The sequence below is a fragment of the Plodia interpunctella genome, chromosome 28, assembly GCF_027563975.2.
Source record: "Plodia interpunctella isolate USDA-ARS_2022_Savannah chromosome 28, ilPloInte3.2, whole genome shotgun sequence".
In the NCBI taxonomy this organism is placed as follows: Eukaryota; Metazoa; Arthropoda; class Insecta; order Lepidoptera; family Pyralidae; genus Plodia; species Plodia interpunctella.
This window is the reverse complement of record NC_071321.1, coordinates 3,397,641-3,409,593: the sequence shown is the minus strand read 5'-3', so window position 1 is coordinate 3,409,593 and position 11,953 is coordinate 3,397,641. Positions and strand designations below refer to the sequence as shown.

The window sequence follows — 11,953 nt, the reverse complement described above, 5'->3', positions numbered from 1 at the left end:
TTGAATAGACGATAAACAGGCTCACCACAAAAATAATACATCTTTGTGCTTTGGTTATATCGATAAAACACAATATAGCGATTGTCGCATCCCTAACCCACTTGACTCGTGTTGAGCAGCATTTTTTTCTGCTTGCGACGGCATAAAAAAAAAAGAAAAAGGTTACGAGGTCACGAGACGTTTTCGGTAACAACTCTTGGCGGATTTTTTTTTTGATTTCCCGCGTTTTTGCTTTAAAATATTTTGAAGATTCCACAAATTTGGCGGGTGAATTCCGTCTTTGAATTTAATGAAATGATGTGAATCTTGAAGGATATTATATTAACTACTACATACTACTCATACATACTAATATTATCCATAATATCCATATAATAAAACCGTAAATGGGTTATGTTTGTTTGTACATAGGAAAATATTTATGGGTCGTCTTTATGTGACTAATAGAAGCCATAACATATTTTTTTTATTTTCGTCTGTCTGCCTGTATGTTAGTTCGAAAAAAAATTTTATGGGTCGTCTTTCTTTACGTGACTAATAGAAACCATAACATATATATTTTTTATTTTGTCTGTCGTCTCTTCTGTCCGTATGTTAGTTCGCGCATCACGCAAAAACTACGGGTTGTATTCAGTTGGGGTTTTCACAGTTGTATAGCGGATGGTTTAACTTAAAATCTGGTGTAGCTTTCATCGCGACACGTTGTTCAGAACCCGAGATAGCGATAATAATAAGCTATGAGCGGACGCACGAAATAAACGCAGGCGATGCCGCGGGCAATAACCAGTTATGAAATAATAATAAAAAACAAAAAATTGCGACGAATTATGAACCTCCTTCTTTAAAGTCGGTAAAAAAAATAAAATTGAATTCATAAAATGAGTCGACATCCGAATAACAATAATACAGTAATCACGTAAAACGGACCAAATTATATTTTAATGAAAGTTTATAATAATGAGAAGACAAAATGACTCATCAAACATTTTGTTATACAATTATTTAGTTATGTGCTTTTTGTGTGAAATTAGATGTAATTGCCGGAAAATTAGAACATTTCACGTGTTTTTTTTTTACATAGGTACTAATATTTATAACGAGAATTATTATCGCAATAACAGTGTTTAAATTTTTTTGTACATAAGAATTAACCAAGTATATGGAAAGAAGAGAGTTGAGTTATGACATGTAATAGAGTAGAATGGAAGGAGTTACCATGCTGCGCCGACCCAATACGAGTGGGAAAAAGGTTATAACGATGTATGAAGTCATCACTTATCCTCGTGGCTGAGGGTCGTGGAATGAAACACACACAACAACTTTCTTGGCAATATTAATGGAGTGGTTTGCCATTGCCTTCTCCATTTCACACACAAGTTGTTAAACAACCAGAGTGCAGGTTTCCTCACGATGTTTTCCTTTGCCGTATGCAAGTGGTGTTCGATGAAAAATACTATTATGTATATATGAGTCAGATTGGTATACAAACTCATGTGGCACGAGTATAAGTACTGTGAAGATTGTTTACATGATAAGATTCGTGAGAAAAAACTGACTTTGTGCCGGCAAATAATTCGCCTAATTTTGCGGTTTCGATGTACATTGCTGGTTTTTCTTTGCGGTAAATAAAAGCTTTAGACAAAGTCGCAGGAAGACGCTGGATGCATGCAACTTACAATCGGTCATTGTGGAAGTCTTTGAGAGGGGCCTATGTCCAGCACTGGACATCTTGTGGCTGAGATGACGATGATATGAAACTACGCGTCGGCACCAGAGTTCGGCGACAGTGTGGATATCGGACACATTCCGGCGCGAATGCGTGAACATTGCGTATTTAGTACAAGTGCCTTTATTCACCGCAATGAGAAACCAGCAATATATACCGAATCCGCCAAAGTTTGGCGAACTGTTCGACGACACAGGAGCCGGCATTATGTTTTACATTTAGTCAGTCAGCACAGACAGTCGGACATTATAGGTACACACACACACCTACGTCACTCAAGCCCTTTGAGCCCTAAAACCCCGACGTGATAGGAGATGGGGCACTTGCCTTAGGGCGTTCTCAAAGAGATGAAAAGTGGGCATAACTGACGCAAGATAAGGGTTGCTTAAGTGGGGCTTGGCATAGGCATAATATAATTACTTACTAAATAATAATGATGCCTTACTTACGATATTTCAAACGAATAAACTCTCTCCCATCTGGGCGTTTTCAGTTTCTTCCTCAGCCGTCGAGGGCGGAGCTCAGTATTCGCTTTCCAACATTTTCATTTTGCACGGTCGTCGGTATCCCTAATTGTCAGACCATTGATTGGCACGCATATCATCTATAAAACTAATTATACCGGTTTTTAATCTTAGCTGAAAAAAGTTAGCTAATAAAAATATCAAACTTTATTATGAAGCAGATGATACATAATAAATAAATAAATATTTAGGACAAATCACACAGATTATGCTAGACCCAAAGTAAGTTCTAAACTTGTGTCATGGGATACTAACTCAATGATACTATATTTTATAACAAATACATATATAGATAAACATCCAAGACCCGGGCCAATCAGAAAAAGATCATTTTCCATCATGACCCGACCGGGGTTCGAACCCGGGACCTCTCGGTTCAGAGGCAAGAACTTTACCACTGCGCCACCAAGGTCGTCATTAATATATATACATATAATATTCTTAAATTAATAATAATATTTAATTCTTAACGCCAAATAAACAGAATACTAATCCTAACTAATATTATAAATGCGAAAGTAGTTTGTTAACTCTTCACGCTCTATCTACTCAACTAATCTTTTTAAATTTTGCACAAATGTAGTTTGAAGTACGGAGAAGGACATAGGGCACCTTTCATCCCGGAAAAATAACTGTTCCCTTGGGAAATTTACGCATTCGAAGCTGCGGGCAAAAAGCTAGTCTATTATAGATGGTTGTCTATGGCACCGGCCGCGTGGAAGAGTATTGCCGCCATAAAGAATATGTGCCATAAACATTTTATAAGCCATTTAATGCACGCACATACGTTCCTTATTATCTGTGTCGTAGATAAAAATTGTGATTTTATAAAGTTATCTCATATGCATCATTGTGCAATTTTCAACCGGCTGCTTTTTATTTAAAAGGGTCTAGTAAAAATACTCCATTATTTTTATGTAAAAAAAAAAACACGAATACGTAAATCGGTTTTTGCGTAAACAGACATGTAAATGAATTGTGTGCGATAATAATGGTTAAGCAATATCGTAATGGGTGGTCGCGAAATGGGTGACCGAAATTTGACACCAAGAGTTTCCTCTCTATGGTATTTACAGTTTCGTATCCAAAGTGTAAAACATGACCTTATTTCTAAGACTCCACTATCCGTTCGTATGTCTGTCTGTCTTTTACTAAACCGTAATCCATGAACCGTGATAGACAATTGAAAATTTCACAGATGATGTATCATCATAATCATAACGAAAGGTCATTCTATCCTAATTTCACCCCCACAGTCCGAGTAGGGGTGAAAAAGGGGATCAAATTTCGTTTTAAAGTGAGACACGTGAAATTGTAGAAATTAAATTTACGGTCAGTGAAGTGACTGGAAATATGTTAATTCTTTTCGGGAAGGAAATTCACGTGGTCGAAGCCGCGGGCAAAGGCTATAGCTTAAACCAGAATGACATTTGCATTCGCGTAATCGATTGCAATTGACATTTAATTTTCACCAACAAATTATGCAAGAGCGTGAAACGTAACTTAAAAATATAAATAAATTTTATTAAAAAAATAAAGTTATCAAGTAAAAAAAAAAAAACAAAACCACCTACTTAAATGTGAGTGAGTCAGGCTCGCGACGGATGGGTTCTGTACACAAATTTAATGTTGGTTCTGTTCCATCTATCAAAACGAGCAAAAGATCACATTCGTTGAATGGGAGCTTTTAAATATTTATTTTATTCTAAATCTTTGTATTAAATACATAATCTGTCAAAATTGCATCATGTCGTCTATGCCATACATATGGCATTTCTCTGTAAGCTCGTACAGGTCCCATATAAATGCTGTCCTGGCAATTATGTTTCAAATTTGCCAAAGAATCCGGTCTTATTTCGAAGAAAATTAACTATTATTTTAGTTCGATAAGGGGGCCCACTGAATTTATGCGTTTTTTTGAGTTATTAACGATTTTCCAAAAACTCATGACAGAGGACTGGTTGAGCAATCAGGGGACTGTTTTTAACGTAACAGGGAACTGTTAAATTAGACAGAGGACTGTTGTACTTCAAATAAAGTAATTTTACATTAATGATTCATTTATTATTTTTATGACATATTTTCGTTTCAATAATCTTTACAAAAGATTTAAAAAAAAAACTTTTTTTAAACATACATATCAAAAATTAACCTTAAGTGCTAAAAACATTTTGTACTCACTGAGATCACTATTAGTCTTATTATTATAATATCAATTATGAAATGCTTCATGCAATCTTATTAGTCATTGAAATACTATTATTAATATATTATTAGGAAGTATTGTCTTTTAAATTAATATATTCTGAGATATTTCTCAATCAAATAAGGCACATAGTAATGTTTATTTTTATCACATTAATCTTAACATTTTAACAAGATAGCGCTCGAAAACCTCTACTTGAGTAGAAAACTGATAAAATTTTCTCTTTCCTTTTAAAATCAAGTCAGGATTATCTGTCTGACTGTATGGAAATTTTGGGGACAAACTTTATATGTGTTTACTAAATATAATAAAATTCATAAGAGACCTTGTTTTACGAAAATAATATAATTTAATTATTATTCTTTACGATGGTAACTGCCAAATGTGTGTAATTTCAATGAGTTCTTCATAAATATTATTGTTAGGCGGCAACAAAGTGATGGGGACAGCCAAGGTACTGTCTTTTTATAACTTCTTTCACGTCTAGAAAAAAAGTTAAAATAGTTATGGTTTTAAAAACAATGTGCCCGTAAAGTTTCAGGGTTAAAGTTTCATTAGGAGATTTTTTGAAAAAATCAGTTGGGACAGCCGATTATATGTCCGTTTTATAACCGTTTTTGGCATATTGTATATTTTCTATTAACTCTATTGAGTATTATTACCAACGAAGTATTTAAATGTATTTTAGTTTTTCGACCGCCTTCCATTTCGTAATCAATATTCCATTTTCAATTTTCTTCACACATTTCTTTAAAATCATAAATCCATTATCTTATACATTAGCCTATACAGACATTGGCAATATTATTTATATGCAAAACTATCTTTTGCCCGCGGCTTCGCCCGCGTAAATGTCCCGCAGGAATATTTATTTTACCGGGATCAAAGGTAGAGCAGATAAAACGTGAAGAGATAACAAATAAACAAACAAACATATTTCCGCATTCATAATTTTAGTTGACAGATCGAGCGAAGCGAGCGAGGTCTACAAATCAACTTTGGGCAAAAATACATTTTTTGTATGTATGTAGATAGATAAAATGTATGTATGTTTAACGCGATAACTTTCGAACTGTTGGTCTGATTTTGATGAAATTTAAAAGAAATTTAAAAAGGTATGTAGGATCTGTCAATAGAATTGTTAAGTTCGTGGGGCAAAAAAATTGGTTGAGTCGTTTCTAAAATATTCATAATTATGTAAAAATGTATTGTGTTCACGAGGTCTAAGTTCGCGGAAATTAGGATTAATTTATACATATTACATTTTGAACAAAACAAAAAAAAAATGCAAAAAAAAAGCTAAGCTTTCGTGTAAAAGCAAGGAGATTATTTTCAAAAAGTATTTCGTTGTAATCGGATTTCGATTTCCGTATTCTGAAATTTGAAAATTCAAATTTGGAACGCGTTCGGATACGCGCAACAGGGGATGCGGCTAGAAATCGGATCCGTTAATGCATTCCCGGTACACACGGATCCTACAACACGGATTTGGGGTAACAAAATACATGACTAATGGAACCAAAAAGTTACCACCGCAGACCTATTTTCATTTTAAAATTTTCACCAAGTTATTTTTTAAACACGAACGAAAAGCGAGATGTTAGCGGTATACTTCTATAGTTAAAAAAAAAACATTTTATGTCCATGTCATGTCCGTCAATTATCTATTTGGCGCGTTTTGTGTTTTATTTTGATTTCAACTACCTAACAGCACCTTTTTTATTTTTACAAACGATGGAGCCATAATACAAAGAAAACAAGAAGAAAGAACACTAATACCTATTTGATACATTTCCCGCTTTCATCTGGGGCTGTGACGCCGCGAAGCGTGGTAACCTGGCAGACGTCAGCCCTACTTAGGAATGCTATTTTCGCTGCTGACCCTTAGTTACCTCGTCATCCACCAGAGGATATGCAGTGGTCCCATTCTACGGCGGTTACGCACATCAGCAAGTTTTAAACATTCATAAAGGTACACTAAATTTATACAACAAGGAACTAACAGACAAGATTTATGGGAGGTACTTGGGTGAATTGGTCAAGTGCACCACAATGACAGTGGAATAGAATAATTGGGGGCCTTCATTCAGAGTATTAGATATTTACAACAGAATCAAATATGGATGACAAGATTTAGCTAGTTCACGATTGTTTCACATGATTCTCTGAGTGTTTTCTTGTTTCTTCCTCAGCTGTCATTCAATTCTTTATTTTTTCTCATGATTAAAATAAAATTGTTGATACACACTTACTGAAGTTTTTAACAATTATGTTATGGATGATGAATGATACTCAAACAGATGAAATCAAGAAAAGAAACAGTGTACAGCTTTCAGTAATTTTATTTCACTCATATCAAAAGAGCACAACCTATATATTGGTTTCAAATGCCAAAACAAGTTGAAAATTTGTCATAAATATTATTATTAAATATTTATTTTATTTGATGGAATGGAGAAATTCTTGTAGGTATAGCAAGACACAGGTTTTACTTGAAAAGGTGCCTGTGAAAATCTAGTTTCGGAATAATGTCATACTTTGATCCTTTATTATATGGGGTTAAAGGGTTACCTATGCCCTGTTGATTGTAAAAGATCTCTACATGGGATAAGTCCAGCATTGTATTATATACAAGTATATCTTTCTTGTAGGCACTACATAGATTAAAATTAATACCTATCTTATATTAGTGCAATAAAGTTATTACAAAAACAAACAAGAGTTGCTTTCTTTAGGAAGTATACTTCCTAAAGCAATAAGTACTCTAATTACATAAGTAATATTGATAATAGAAAATAAATATGAATGAATGTCATTGGTTTATGGTATTACAATGGAACAAATGCAATAGAGCAACTGGCCAGAAAATAAATTATTCAATAAGTTTTTTACAAAAATGCAATTTTGGACACAAGGTTTTACTGTCATCGTGCATGGTCATCCATTCTGAATGTGTACATACAAAACTTCAGCTTAACCGCTAAAGTTATCTGCATCAAAAGTTGCAAGAGCAACTTAAACTTGTTCACATTGCAGGCATAAAAAATGTACTTACATAAAAATAACTAAGATTTTCAGTATACCACAATTTATTGGGAATAAGCGTAAATCTACTTCTGGTGTCTTGTCAAAAACATGTCAACATTTCCATTTATTAAACCACAAGATTCCTGTGAAGCACATTTACAAATTGGTGACCATAAACTGATTTAAAGTTATATGTAGGAATCTAGCTATCATATTTTTTTCTGGTAACTAGTGTGATTTATTATTTCATGGAGACATCAGGAGACAGAGGAGACATCAGCATCAACAGACTGTATCCTTTCATTCCCGGACATTTTCATTGGTAAGTTTAATAAAGGTCCTATGCTTGTATATGTAGGTAGGTACTACACTACATGATTAATGATAAACATTCCTAAGCTTGAGTAAGTTTATGAGTCGGTTTTACATAAATATGAATCATTTGTTAAAATGTTATTTTAAGAAATGTGTTCAGAATTTTATCAATACTACATAATAGGTAGCTAGTAGGATAAATTGGTCGCAATATGGGAGGACAAATCACTCTCTGGTGCTAGCACTGGCATCCTCAACCAAGAATAAATAGATAGCTATAGTCTTCTAGGTAGGTAGCTACTTATGTGAGCAAACAAATTTTCCTTTCAATTAAACACTGCTATGAAAGGGCATAAAACTGGATTATCTCACAAAATACAATTTAAAACCAAAAATTTTTATTACCTATAATACCTACAACTTAGCTTAGATTTTGAACACAATTAATAATAATTAGCCTTGTCACTGAGCTTAGATCAAGTTTCGATTTTAAAAAATCCTATAAAAAATATTTCTGAGCTCAGTGTGCCTTTTGGCAAAAAGCCTCCTCCAACTGCCTCCACTGGTCTCTGTGAACACAATTTGATAGGTTAGGCTATTCAGAGCCTAGGATTATCTTTTCACTTGTTTCTACTAAACTTGAAAAACAGGTTTGTTCCTCTAAGCCTCGAATGCAGGCAAATGGATTGGTGTTAGAAGACAAAAGGGACACACGATATTAATTTGATTAGCCCTCGATAAACGTGTATTCACGCGACCCAAACGTTGTCTGTTTTAATATTTATAACTTTTTAATGCAACCCATGTTAAAATATTCATTTGTCGTGACGATTTTTACACGGCAGGCGGCAATTTGTGTTTAGGTCTAATGAATTGCTGGCTGGTTGGACTGAAACATTGCATTTTACAAAAAATTACGCAGGCAGTACATAAGTAGTAGATATACATATTCTTTTTTCGAAATTTTTTGACAGCTCTTGATTTTAATCGAAGTATTTAAAAAAACATAGGTTCTACTTTATGTCGATGAGGTATAAATTGTGATTATTTTATATTTATCGATAAATAATTGTTAAATTTGTTTACTAACCTTTACGTATTGCTGAAATCTTGAGTGCACGAATTGAGTATGTGATTATAATCATCACTTCACACAGGTCACACAAGTGAACACAAACACTATAGAATAATAAAATAAACAAAATCGGTGCTTAATCCAAGCCGGTTACTGTATTGACCCGAACACTTATGAAACCATGGTGAAAATATGCATTTTTTATTAACTTATATCGATTTGGGGATACAGAGGAAACGCGAGCTTTGTGTTGTGTTTGTTTAGCATGAACGTCGTTTAAGTAATATCACTTGAAAGCACCGTGGTAATTTCGTTAATAACACCTAAAAATCGATCCCACAACAATGTCTTGACAATTCAAACAGAAGACTGCGGCGGCGTGATAAAATACATTATTTTGCTATCTAAAGCTGCACTGTGGTGATACACGTTAAAATTCAGCTAATACACGGTCTAACAACACAAAACAATGGACTGGTATATTTTAAGCGAATGAAAAAACATTTTTCGAGTCATATTCTTTGTACAAAGGTTCTAAATAATGAAATGTAGAGAGGATAGCACAACCCGACGTGTACACGCTCACTTTGACACTAAACTTCGGCATAGATGTCGCGGTTATCGCGACCATAATGGAAAATGGCGGCCGTCACGATCCGTCAAACTCAAGCGGTCTATTTTGTATCTTACAATGTCGACATACGATCTTAAATGCGATATCAATATTCGACCCACACTACAATTCGATCGTATTACGCAACCAATTGAAAAATACTTAAGTGATCATGACTTTGATGTGAATTGATGTACTTTTTATCTATTTGGGTTATACATGAAGTCTTTTTGTCCCTTTTTCTTCAAATCATTTTGGAACAAATACATAATTTTATTGTACGCTTGCGCGAATGTTAACCAATCTATGATCATATGTTATACGAGCGATACTAAACTTAATTACGTTTGTTATAAAGTGTATTAATTTATACGCATTTCACTCGTACTATACATAAATTATTCTTGTTACCTACTATGATGAGTTTATGTGATTGTTGAAAGATAGAAATTGAAACGTTAAAATGCAAGTAATATTAGTAATAGTATTTACCTACTCAAGAATTTTGTTTATTAATCACAAAATCATTTTGTGTGGTATACGGCTCGAAGGACCCAAAACATATGGAAATTGAGTCAAGTTTTGAGTTGAGAGAAGAATTTGAGTGTCATCTTCGTATCTTTAAGAAATGAAGAGAGATGGAGAAAAATAGATGGAACAACTCCAATTCGCTCATTTTATGATGATGAAGATTCGTATCGCAAATATTATGGCGGCTTGACACTATCGCCGAACTCAGACAGATGCCGACGTGAATCAACGGACATTGTGTAGTATAAGAAGAGCTTTTATTTGCCGCAAGAAAAAATACAATGTATGTCGAATTTTGGCGAACAGTTTCCCTATATGCTTAAGCTATTATTTATTTATTTATTACATCATGTTACAAGGATTATTTATATTGAGCGTGACAATAAATTGCATTTTGAAAGCCACTGAGGTTTGTGGCGCACTGCATGGATGAGTTACATCAAGTCAATCATCAATCATATTATCATTAATATAAATATACACAACCAAAGCAATAAACAAATAATTGAAAATATTCTATTACTTTGTGGTTTTCAACAATATTTTTCACTTGAGAGAAGTTGTGAAGAGAACAAACTTCAAAAAAGTTATCTGTATTTTTGCTTCGAGCCTTAGCTTCTTCGCTATTGCACGATTAAGAATCTGTTCGACGAGTATTAGGTAGATGCGTTATGAAGACCTTTATTACTCTCTGTTATCTTCCCGGTCGCATTAAGGGCTGTGACGTCGCGAAACCCGGGGTCAGCGAAAAAATTAACTGAAAATAATTTTTTGAAGATTCGGTTTTGTTATGCAACCGATCAAGCTTTTGTGTACCTAACATACAGTGCTGTACCCTGGCGGGATAAATGTGCAGTAATACTTCCTATTTATGTTTTAATTTTAATGTTTTTTTTTTATGGTGTTCGCGGAAGGCCAGCGTCGTGGTTAACACCGTGACACATATGCTGAGCGGAAACCAATTTGGTACATGTTCCACTTTTCATATATAAGTGTAAGATTATTGTGCTAATTGTGTGGTACCAAATGAATAGGTTTTCTTTCTTTCTTTCGATCACTTGTATATGGCGTTAACTCTTCTGAATTTTGATGCGAGTTTTATTTAAATATGTAGTGTTTTATTTAAATATGTAGTGTTTTATTTAAATATGTAGTGTTTTATTTAAATATGTAGTGTTTTATTTAAATATGTAGTGTTTTATTTAAATATGTAGTGTATTATTTAAATATGTAGTGTAGGTTTAGGTATAATTTATTATTGTTTTAGCCAAGCGAAGCCGGGACGGACCGCCAGTCTGGTATGGAGGAACCGCGTCTACATTTTTCAAAACATCTTCGTCTTTTATTCCACCCAGTTAGATAATTGCTCACGAGATGTCGCTCACAGTGAAATTGGCTCGATATCAAACGATTTTTAATATATTTACTTTTTAATATAAACATAACATGCTTTAAAACAACGCTTTGTAGTATTTACAAAGTTTTTTGAAGTAAATATTTGAAGGTTTTTTGGGTGTACATTTTTTAAGAGTTTTAATATTTATAGAGTGAGTTATTGCTAACACTGGTGTCAGATTATATTCAAGTCACCTAAAGATTTCTGATATTAGTTTGACAACTAAATACCTACCGCCACACAGACTGCGGTGGTGGCTGTGAACCGAAAGGTCCCAGGTTCGAAATCTACTCGTGCCGCAGAGTTTGTATACCAGCCTGACTCATCATGAATGATGATAGTTTTCATAGACACTTTCTTCCGGTGAAGGAAAACATCGTTGGTGAATGCCGGCTCCACACTGTCGTCGAACAATTCGCCAAACTTTGGCAAACTCGGTATACCTACATTGCTGATTTTTGATGCTGAACTACGCAATGTTCACGCATTCGCGTCGGCATTTGTCTGCCTGTCTGCAAGTTTGGCGATATTGTGGAGTCT

General features: G+C 34.1%; 1 protein-coding gene across 1 annotated transcript in view; it reads right to left on the bottom strand.

The window, feature by feature from the left end:
• The window catches only part of LOC128681695 (uncharacterized), a 145,623-nt gene extending 136,155 nt beyond the window's left edge, over positions 1-9,468 (bottom strand). The window contains exon 1 of the mRNA XM_053765801.1: positions 8,889-9,468. The gene's annotated coding sequence lies outside the window, so the exon portion shown is untranslated. The remainder of the gene's footprint in view (positions 1-8,888) is intronic.
• Between the last annotated feature and the right edge of the window lie 2,485 nt (positions 9,469-11,953).